This window comes from Salvelinus alpinus, chromosome 5, assembly GCF_045679555.1.
Source record: "Salvelinus alpinus chromosome 5, SLU_Salpinus.1, whole genome shotgun sequence".
Taxonomy (NCBI): domain Eukaryota; kingdom Metazoa; phylum Chordata; class Actinopteri; order Salmoniformes; family Salmonidae; genus Salvelinus; species Salvelinus alpinus.
The window spans coordinates 96876442-96888107 of NC_092090.1; the positions used below are offsets into that span (position 1 = coordinate 96876442).

Sequence of the window (11666 nt, forward strand, 5' to 3'; positions counted from 1 at the left end):
CAGCAATTGTACTTAACCTTCGTTCTCCTCCCATGGAGAGAAACATGGTGTAATGATCATTTCTCAGAGTTGGTTTTTATTCGGATAGCAGGAAGGGGCTGTCCTTGGATGTCTGACCCTAACTGGGCTCAGGGGCGGTCCTTGGATTTAGTTCAAATACAAAAGGGATTTGTATTTTTCTTCATTAAACAGTCCAAAATCATATTACACAATTATACAAACAGTATCATACTCACTCATTCATTTTATACAACAAACAGATGTAAACCTCATATCTGAGGTTATTATATAAACAGCGGTATGGTAATGTAGTCCCACAGTCTCACATGAGTTTCCCACGTGGTGACAAATGGGCACGTTAATAGCTGGACTCTCCACCGATCTTTAATACTTTTGCAGGAACATGAAATCTGTTCGTTCCTCAAGTTCTGTGAGGTGGAAGAAAATTCCTTTGTCCTGAAAGTTTACCCTCTCTCTAATACTGTTCGGCCATGAGGAGATTCTCAGGAATTTACGACGTCTCTCTGTGATCACAGCATGGGTTGAAGGAGGAAAGGGAGAGGCAGGGAGAGGGGGATGGGGTTTGCAATACCCAAGCAGGCAACGTCATGACACCTCTATGGCAGATTTATTATGTAAGGACTATGTGAAATATTGACCTCTGTAGCAGATTATATAGAGGCAGGACTATGTGAAATGTTGACCTCTATAGCAGATATATAATGGGAGGACTATGTGAAACAACCTAGTCAGTTGTCCAACTGAATGTATTCAACTGAAATGTGTCTTCAATATTTAACTCAACCCCTCTGAAATGTTGAGCTCTATAGCAGATATATATTGTGGGAGGGATATGGTATGTAAATTCTGGATAATTTGAAGAACATCTATACATCTTAATCCAACCTACCTTGAGAACATTTGGGGAGAGTATTGATAAATGTAAAGAAACTGATTTAATTTGGAGCCTTGAAGAAGACACACTGCTGTTCACAAGGCCTGTAGTTTTTTATAGTATCAGATTAACACTCTGGTCTGTACTTTGTCTTGTGTTTTTGGTTGTCAATAAACAAAACAGACAAATAAGTAATTACTCACCCCATCCTGATCATCCATTATCCAAGATGGAGAGTCATGAATAATGATCATGTAAAACAGAATGCATTAGTTATTATTGTTCATTGAATTTCTGTCTCATGACATGATTTAATGAAATACCATACATCATTTTGGAATGACTGTTCATCCCATTCATTACTAATGTACATCTAGGGAAAGGGATGTAAGCAGCACTACTATGTGAGCAGTCTGAGAATGACTGAATGCTTCATAATAAAACATCAAGCTGAATTCAAGCTGATTCTATTTTAATTTTGGTGTGTGAAATGTTGAGCTATATGGCAGATATATTGTGGAAGGACTATGTGAAAGGGGGATACCTAGTCAGTTCTCCAACTGAATGTATTCAACTGAAATGTGTCTTCAATATTTAACTCAACCCCTCTGAAATATTGACCTCTATGGCAGATATATTGTGGGAGGACTATGGTATGTAATTTCTGGATAATTTGAAGAACATCTATACATCTTAATCCAACCAACCTTGAGAACATTTGGGGAGAGAATTGATAAATGTAAAGAAACTGATTTAATTTGTAGCCTTGAAGAAGACACACTGCTGCTCACAAGGCCTGTAGTTTTTATACTATCAGATTAACACTCTGGTCTGTTCTTTGTCTTGTGTGTAACGTCCTGACCAGAGTTCTTATGTGTTTTGCTTGTTTAGTGTTGGTCAGGACGTGAGCTGGGTGGGAATTCTATGTTGTGTGTCTAGTTTGTCTGTTTCTGTGTCCAGCCTAATATGGTTCTCAATCAGAGGCAGCTGTCAATCGTTGTCACCGATTGAGAATTATATATAGGAGGCTTGTTTTGTGTTGGGATTTTGTGGGTGATTGTTTCCTGTCTCTGTGTTTGTGTTCTGCACCAGATAGGACTGTTTTCGGTTTTCACATTTATTGTTTTTGTTGTTTGTAGTGTTCACACATTCTTTATTAAATATGTTGAACACTAGCCGCGCTGCATTTTGGTCCTCTCCTTCACCAATGGAAGAAAACCGTTACATTGTGTTTTTGGTTGTCAATAAACAAAACAGACAAATAAGTAATTACTCACCCAATCCTGATCATCCATTATCCAAGATGGAGAGTCATGAATAATGATCATGTAAAACAGAATACATTAGTTATTATTGTTCATTGAATTTCTGTCTCATTACATAATTTAATGAAATACCATACATCATAATGGAATGACTGTTAATCACATTCATTACAAATATACATCTAGGGAAAGGGATGTAAGCAGCACTACTATGTGAGCAGTCTGAGAATGACTGAATGCTTCATAATAAGACATCAAGCTAAATTCAAGCTGATTCTATTTTAGTTTTGGTGTGTGAAATGTTGAGCTATATGGCAGATGTATTGTGGGAGATCTATGATATGTAAATTCTGGATAATTTGAAGAACATCTATACATCTTAATCCAACCTACCTTGAGAACATTTGGGGAGAGTATTGATAAATGTAAAGAAACTGATTTAATTTGTAGCCTTGAAGAAGACACACTGCTGTTCACAAGGCCTGTAGTTTTTATAGTATCAGATTAACACTCTGGTCTGTTCTTTGTCTTGTGCTATTGGTTGTCAACAAAGAAAACAGATAAGTAATTACTCACCTAATCCTGATCATCCATTATCCAAGATGGAGAGTCATGAATAATGATCATGTAAAACAGAATGCATTAGTTATTATTGTTCATTGAATTTCTGTCTCATTACATAATTTAATGAAATACCATACATCATATTGGAATGACTGTTCATCACATTCATTACTAATGTACATCTAGGGAAAGGGATGTAAGCAGTGCTACTATTGGAACAGTTTAAACATCACAGAATGCTTCATACTAGGACATCAAACTGAATTAGGACATCAAACTGAATTCAAGGTGATTACATGTTCATTTTTGGAGTGTGAAATGTTGACCTCTGTGGCAGATATATTGTGGGAGGGCAATGTGAAAGGGAAAGGAAAGGGGGGGATACCTAGTCAGTTGTCTAACTGAATGTATTCAACTGAAATGTTGAGGGCAATGTACAATATCGACCACTTTGACAGATGTATTTTGTGGGAGGACTATGTGAAATATTGACCTCTATGGCAGATATATTGTGGGAGGGCTATAAGAAATATTGACCTCTATAGCAGATATATTGTGGGAGATCTATGATATGAAAATTCTGTATAATTTGAAGAACATCTATACATCTTAATCCAACCTACTTTAAGAACATTTGGGGAGAGTTTTGGTAAATGTAAAGAAACTGATTTAATTTGTAGCCTTGAAGAAGACACACTGCTGCTCACAAGGCCTGTAGTTTTTATACTATCAGATTAACACTCTGGTCTGTTCTTTGTCTTGTGTGTAACGTCCTGACCAGAGTTCTTATGTGTTTTGCTTGTTTAGTGTTGGTCAGGACGTGAGCTGGGTGGGAATTCTATGTTGTGTGTCTAGTTTGTCTGTTTCTGTGTCCAGCCTAATATGGTTCTCAATCAGAGGCAGCTGTCAATCGTTGTCACCGATTGAGAATTATATATAGGAGGCTTGTTTTGTGTTGGGATTTTGTGGGTGATTGTTTCCTGTCTCTGTGTTTGTGTTCTGCACCAGATAGGACTGTTTTCGGTTTTCACATTTATTGTTTTTGTTGTTTGTAGTGTTCACACATTCTTTATTAAATATGTTGAACACTAGCCGCGCTGCATTTTGGTCCTCTCCTTCACCAATGGAAGAAAACCGTTACATTGTGTTTTTGGTTGTCAATAAACAAAACAGACAAATAAGTAATTACTCACCCAATCCTGATCATCCATTATCCAAGATGGAGAGTCATGAATAATGATCATGTAAAACAGAATACATTAGTTATTATTGTTCATTGAATTTCTGTCTCATTACATAATTTAATGAAATACCATACATCATAATGGAATGACTGTTAATCACATTCATTACAAATATACATCTAGGGAAAGGGATGTAAGCAGCACTACTATGTGAGCAGTCTGAGAATGACTGAATGCTTCATAATAAGACATCAAGCTAAATTCAAGCTGATTCTATTTTAGTTTTGGTGTGTGAAATGTTGAGCTATATGGCAGATATATTGTGGGAGGACTATGGTATGTAAATTCTGGATAATTTGAAGAACATCTATACATCTTAATCCAACCTACCTTGAGAACATTTGGGGAGAGTATTGATAAATGTAAAGAAACTGATTTAATTTGTAGCCTTGAAGAAGACACACTGCTGTTCACAAGGCCTGTAGTTTTTATAGTATCAGATTAACACTCTGGTCTGTTCTTTGTCTTGTGCTATTGGTTGTCAACAAAGAAAACAGATAAGTAATTACTCACCTAATCCTGATCATCCATTATCCAAGATGGAGAGTCATGAATAATGATCATGTAAAACAGAATGCATTAGTTATTATTGTTCATTGAATTTCTGTCTCATTACATAATTTAATGAAATACCATACATCATATTGGAATGACTGTTCATCACATTCATTACTAATGTACATCTAGGGAAAGGGATGTAAGCAGTGCTACTATTGGAACAGTTTAAACATCACAGAATGCTTCATACTAGGACATCAAACTGAATTAGGACATCAAACTGAATTCAAGGTGATTACATGTTCATTTTTGGAGTGTGAAATGTTGACCTCTGTGGCAGATATATTGTGGGAGGGCAATGTGAAAGGGAAAGGAAAGGGGGGGATACCTAGTCAGTTGTCTAACTGAATGTATTCAACTGAAATGTTGAGGGCAATGTACAATATCGACCACTTTGACAGATGTATTTTGTGGGAGGACTATGTGAAATATTGACCTCTATGGCAGATATATTGTGGGAGGGCTATAAGAAATATTGACCTCTATAGCAGATATATTGTGGGAGATCTATGATATGAAAATTCTGTATAATTTGAAGAACATCTATACATCTTAATCCAACCTACTTTAAGAACATTTGGGGAGAGTTTTGGTAAATGTAAAGAAACTGATTTAATTTGTAGCCTTGAAGAAGACACACTGCTGTTCACAAGGCCTGTAGTTTTTATAGTATCAGATTAACACTCTGGTCTGTTCTTTGTCTTGTGTTATTGGTTGTCAATAAACAAAACAGACAAAACAGTAATTACTCACGTGGTGCTGATCATCCATTATCCAAGATGGAGAGTCATGAATAATGATAATGTAAAACAGAATGTATTAGTTATTATCATTACCTTCAAATCACCATCTATCACATTATCCTCTCAAATACCATAGTGATGTGATGTACATCAGAGGGGTATGAGTGTTCATCACGTTCATTACTAATGACAATCAAGGGACGTGACAGTAATGTTGGAATGGTTCTAATGCTTTAGGACCAGCTCAAAGCTCAGAGTGATGGTAATATGCATTGTAACTAGTTGATATTCAGAATGAATCTAGTCTATTCATACATTTACATTTAAGTCATTTAGCAGACGCTCTTATCCAGAGCGACTTACAAATTGGAAAGTTCATACATATTCATCCTGGTCCCCCCGTGGGGAATGAACCCACAACCCTGGCGTTGCAAGCGCCATGCTCTACCAACTGAGGCACACGGGACCATGTTTATTCATCTGTAACTTCTACTATGAACTCCTACCTACATGAGAAAGTACAAGTGTTCTGTACAGGGAAAGAGACTGGTTGTTATTGTTGTTGTTTAGGTGTTTAGAAACATTACTGGACTTCTAGAACACTTACCTCTCTCCCATAAACCCACTGCAGCCTCCTCCTTCTGTTCTCCATGGATGACCTGACATATGTAGACTCCTCTATCTGACCTCCTGAAGTCTCTCAGCCTCAGAGACACGTTGCCTCTCTCCAGCTCCTGGGTGATCAGACTCACTCTGCCCTCATAGCCACTCCTCTCTGTCACCTGACCATTCTTATACAGGTAAATACACTCTGTCCTTTTAAACCACCTGATCGTCGTGGCAACAGCACTGGTGTCAGGTGAGAGGTGACAGGGGAGGGTGACCTCTTTACCAACATCAGCCCTCACATAGTTTTTAGAGATGAGTTTAAACTGATCTGTTCAGAAAGAGAGAACATCTCATGTTTAATGACATCATCTGTGTCAGAAACACAAATCCTCTCAGTACATTTATAAACACAGCTGAATTAAAAACTACAATAGACATACAACAACCAGGACCATGTCAATTCCAAGACCATACAATCAAGTACAGATGCAGGCATATCCTGGCCCTAAATGACCAGTGTGTTACTCAAGACCCCAGGTCCTTTGCCAATACACCTCATCCCTGTTACTTTCCTATCTCAGTCCTGTTACCCACTTTCCTTAGGCCTGTATTCCCCAAGTCACCAACAGTAACCTATATCCAGCTATTCGCTGCACACCCCAACCCTGTTATCGGCATGTTTTAGTCCTGTGACCTCTGACCTGTATACACTAATCATTTCATAGATAAACTAATAGTACAGTGGTATAACACATGTGTCCCAGCCCCAATCTCTTGTTTCTACCACAAACGTTGTTGCCAGGAAGGATTTGTTTAGACAATAGACGTCCATCCATCCCCATTACCTGTATGAACCTTGTGTATCCCTACACCCCATTATAAACCAGGGATATCCATGGGCATACTCATATAAAACAGGTCTACCCCAGTGTCCAAGCCTCAACATTCATACTAACCAGGTCTACCCCAGTGTCCAAGCCTCAACATTCATACTAAACAGGTCTACCCCAGTGTCCAAGCCTCAACATTCATACTAACCAGGTCTACCCCAGTGTCCAAGCCTCAACATTCATACTAACCAGGTCTACCATTGTGCATGAGACACTAAACAAACTTAATAACATTAAATATAACTTCAATTATTATACTAATTCACTTTATGGGTCTATACACGGCCAATTCCCCCTGAAATAACAACATATGATGTTTTACAGTAAAGATCCCTGATTTAAACATCAGTAAAGGTAATGGATAATGGTAAAATCATCTGTAACATCATTTAGAACAAGTAAATCCTGAACTGAACTCAACTTAAATCTACTGAAGAAAGAAAACGATCTGCTATGACTAAATATATAGAATAAATCAGAGGCACTGTATTTTCCCGTTAGTCAGACATGTTTGGCAGGTAGCCTAGCGCTTAAGAGCATTGGGCCAGTAACCGAAACGTCGCTGGTTTGAATCCCTGAAGCAACTAGGAAAACATTTGTTGATATGCCCTTGAGCAAGGCACTTAATCCTAATTGCTCTGGTTACATATTTTATTTATTTAACGAGGCAAGTCAGTTAAGAACAAATTCGTATTTACAATGACAGCCAACCCCGGGACAACGCAAACCAATTGTCCTCCCCCCTATGAGACACCCAATCATGGGAAGTTGTGATACAGCCTGGAATTGAACCAGAGTCTGTAGAGACACCTCTCGCACTGAGATGCAGTGCCTTAAACCGCTGCCACCCGGGAACCCAACTCATGTGTTGATATGTACAACTTTAACTTCTCTAGAGCCAGTAAAGTACAAAAGGTTTTTTATCTTCCATATTGTGTCCGACTGGATTAAATGGGTTCTATAATAAAATAGATGTTTGGAGGGAGAGGTCACTGTGGAGCAGTAGAGCTGTTTCTCACAGACACAAACTCAGCTACAACTCCTCATGTTACAAACACATTTCATCCAGACACACATTTACACATAAAGACAAATAAAATCACAAACACATTTCATTTTCAATAGTTGGTTTAGTTCTGATCTCCCAGATACATGAAAGAAAAGTTCATCATTAATTATAGCATGTTGACTTACAATGAAATCTGGACTCTGCCATTTTAACTGCAATAAAAAGAGAAAACATTCATATTTACATCATTACCATTCATCAAATTCTCTCTTTTGCTCAATCACACAGATACAAACAACACTTCCTCTTTCTCCAGTCCTCATTGTTTTAAAACAGGACTGTTGTGTCTAGTTTGGAAGGTGAAATATACTGACATCTCCTCTTACCTTCACTGGTCTTCACGTCCTCCACTTCACATTCAAAATAGTTTATTTAAATCCATAACCACTCTAATAGTCACTATATGTGCATATTTACACGTTTTTACAGAACAATCTACACCTCAGGCCTATACTGAGACACAACTTTCACTTTCACCTGTGCACAGGTACTTGGAGTAAACTCCTCCCCCCAGCCTCTCTGGTTATTAGAAAACCCAGTCACAAAGTCTAAATTGTCTACAGGCCTATCATAACATGTCATGAAAACAAAAATGTACATTTCTGATCTTAATTTAGGTTTAAGGTTAGGCATAAGGTTAGCAGTGTGTAGAATAGGGTTCAAATCAGAAGACCGATCCAGCCAGCAGATGGTAGTGATGTTCTTTAATTATAGTCATATTATCCTGAGCTGTAAAGATTTAACAGTGCCTATAAATATTAGCTTCTCTTATCTCTTTGGAGCCATTCACATGAGTAAATGAGTGAAATTGCTTCCATGACAAATAGTCTCAATGCTTTTCCATCCCCTCCTAACAAAATAAATGTAGTTGACTGGTGGTCATTTACTGTCTGAGAAGAGAGTATCATTGCCACCTGCTGGTAAATTTTGGAAACTGCAGTGAATTTACAAATCAGAAAGTCAGACATACCATATATGGGACTGGGAGTAAAGGCTGATTTTGGGTTAGGGTGTGCAGGGGACAGGGCTGGGGGTAAAGACTGAGTTTGGGTTAGGGTGTGCAGGGGACAGGGCTGGGGGTTAAGACTGAGTTTGGGTTAGGGTGTGCAGGGGACAGGGCTGGGGGTTAAGGCTGAGTTTGGGTTAGGGTGTGTAGGGGACAGGGGACAGGGCTGGGGGTAAAGACTGTGTTTGGGTTAGGGTGTACAGGGGACAGGGCTGGGGGTAAAGGCTGAGTTTGGGTTAGGGTGTGCAGGGGACAGGGCTGGGGGTAAAGGCTGAGTTTGGGTTAGGGTGTGCAGGGGACAGGGCTGGGGGTAAAGGCTGTGTTTGGATTAGGGTGTGCAGGGGACAGGGCTGGGGGTAAAGGCTGAGTTTGGGTTAGGGTGTGCAGGGGACAGGGCTGGGGGTAAAGACTGAGTTTGGGTTAGGGTGTGCTGGGGACAGGGCTGGGGGTAAAGGCTGAGTTTGGGTTAGGGTGTGCAGGGGACAGGGCTGGGGGTAAAGACTGAGTTTGGGTTAGGGTGTGCAGGGGACAGGGCTGGAGGTAAAGACTGAGTTTGGGTTAGGGTGTGCAGGGGACAGGGCTGGAGGTAAAGACTGAGTTTGGGTTAGGGTGTGCAGGGGACAGGGCTGGGGGTAAAGGCTGAGTTTGGGTTAGGGTGTACAGTGGACAAGGCTGGGGGTAAAGGCTTAGTTTGGGTTAGGTTGTACAGGGGACAAGGCTGGGGGTAAAGACTGAGTTTGGGTTAAAACCATTACAATCTGGGCACTTACAGACAGTATCCATGTCAGCACCTTAAGTTAATCAAGACTTTACTTTTCAAAAAAGGCACCGGAAACCATATACTTTTTTTGGTCAATTATCTTTAAATTTAGTCTCAGTATGAGTATTTTCATCAAGTTTCTACTGTGACATTCTGTACAATGCTGTGTCATGTGGTAGCCCCTGGCAACAGTGTTTAACCCTGTTCATCCTCAAACCCAAACCAGTATGTTCTGACCCATTTGTAGATGTGCAGTATAGCAGCTATTAACTAGAATAGGAGGCTTTTTCTGACACTGAGTTCAATGTAAATATTATAGATTTATTTTGTCATGTTTTTTATTTTGAGTCCAAAATATACAAGTGATACTAGATCTTATGTTTTACAAGTAGATATTTAAAGTTGCATTTGATTTCAACTGTTTGTTTTTAAGTTAATTGCCTGAATTACCACTAGCCATGTTTGTTAACAGCTGATCTGCCGTTCTCTATCTAGACAATATTACCATGTTGTCTTAGAAGGTTACTGGTGATTTGTCATGAACTATTTCTCATTGAGCCCCATTCAGTGAAACAGTTCATTCAGCCTCATTTACTGCCTTTAAAAAAACATAGCTGATATGGCTGACTTGCTTAAACAAATGTGGTTTCTACTGACAATGGAGATGTACAAACTATGGCATAAGGGGACGACAAGCAGATAAGAGGCAATCCGTAATTTAGATGAAGACATTAATGAGCGAGCTAGGACGGACGTAGTCAATATATAAAATGGCGCCGATAGAGAGGGCAGCCGTGCTTCTAGCCCCGAGGCAACTTTACAGTGTTATTTCTTACATTGTTAGCCCAGACATTTTAGAGTGTTATTACATACAGCCGGGAAGAAGAAGGGCGGGGTGTATGTTTCATTTCTCAATAAAAAGAGAAAACATTCATATTTACATCATTACCATTCATCAAATTCTCTCTTTTGCTCAATCACACAGATACAAACATCACTTCCTCTTTCTCCAGTCCTCATTGTTTTAAAACAGGACTGTTGTGTCTAGTTTGGAAAGTGAAATATACTGACATCTCCTCTTACCTTCACTGGTCTTCACGTCCTCCACTTCACATTCAAAATAGTTGATTGAAATCCACAAGCACTCTAATAGTCACTATATGTGCGTATGTAAACGTTTTTAAAGAACAATCTACACCTATACTGAGACACAACTTTCACTTTCACCTGTGCACAGGTACTTGGAGGAAACTCCTCCCCCTAGCCTCTCTGGTTATTAGAAAACCCAGTCACAAAGTCTAAATTGTCTACAGGCCTATCGTAACATGTCATGAAAACAAAAATTTACATTTCTGATCTTAATTTAGGTTTAAGGTTAGACATTAGGTTAGCAGTGTGTAGAATAGGGTTCAAATCAGAAGACCGATCCAGCCAGCAGATGGTAGTGATGTTCTTTAATTATAGTCATATTATCCTGAGCTGTAAAGATTTAACAGTGCCTATCAATATTAGCTTCTCTTATCTCTTTTGACTCATTCACATGAGTAAATTAGTGAAATTGCTTCCATGACAAATAGTCTCAATGCTTTTCCATCCCCTCCTAACAAAATATGTGTAGCTGACTGGTGGTCAATTACTGTCTGAGAAGAGAGTATCATTGCTACCTGCTGGTCAATGTTGGGAACTGCGGTGAAATTACAAATCAGAAAGTCAGACGTATGATTTAGGGGGCTGTTGTTGTGGGCAGTCCGGGTGTTTTTGGCTCCCAAACGGCTCTTTAATAAAAATATGTTTTGTATTTTTTCCAAGTCAAACAGTTTGCGATAGTTTGACTATGATTGGTGTGAAAACAATTCTAATTAGATTATTAAATGAAATCATTCTCTACCTTAACCACAATGTATTTAAAAATGCATTCTACCCCACCCATGCTATTAAACATGTGCATTTAAAGTATAACTTTTTAATGTAAATAAACAAAGTGCATAATAATGTAACAATTCAAAACGAATACAATCTGAACAACATAATAATAGAATATTGCACCATATCAAAGAAAAATA

At 38.8% G+C, this 11666-nt stretch overlaps 1 long non-coding RNA gene across 1 annotated transcript; it reads right to left on the reverse strand.

Moving 5' to 3' along the window:
- Positions 1–4750: 4750 nt before the first annotated feature.
- LOC139577310 (uncharacterized) lies at positions 4751–8741 on the reverse strand. The gene is made up of 3 exons (XR_011675256.1): positions 8164–8741; positions 7963–7989; positions 4751–6206 (listed from the first exon to the last, which is right to left on the reverse strand). It is a non-coding gene; the product is annotated as an uncharacterized lncRNA (long non-coding RNA).
- Positions 8742–11666: the final 2925 nt, after the last annotated feature.